Below are 220 nucleotides of genomic sequence, written 5' to 3' on the forward strand. Positions count from 1 at the left end.
CACCACACTCTCCTCACACGAGGGAGGAGGCCTTTGTGCCCAAGATACATAACCCAGAAATCATCAACTGAGAGTTTAATAAATTTGCTCATATAAAATTGTATAGCTTCTCGGGCGTCCCTGGTGGCGCAGTGGTTGAGAGTCCGCCTGCCGATGCAGGGGACGCGGGTTCGTGCCCCGGTCCGGGAAGATCCCACATGCTGCAGAGCGGCTGGGCCCG

Source organism: Neophocaena asiaeorientalis, unplaced genomic scaffold (assembly GCF_003031525.2).
Source record: "Neophocaena asiaeorientalis asiaeorientalis breed wild unplaced genomic scaffold, Neophocaena_asiaeorientalis_V1.1 scaffold1508, whole genome shotgun sequence".
Lineage (NCBI taxonomy): Eukaryota > Metazoa > Chordata > Mammalia > Artiodactyla > Phocoenidae > Neophocaena > Neophocaena asiaeorientalis.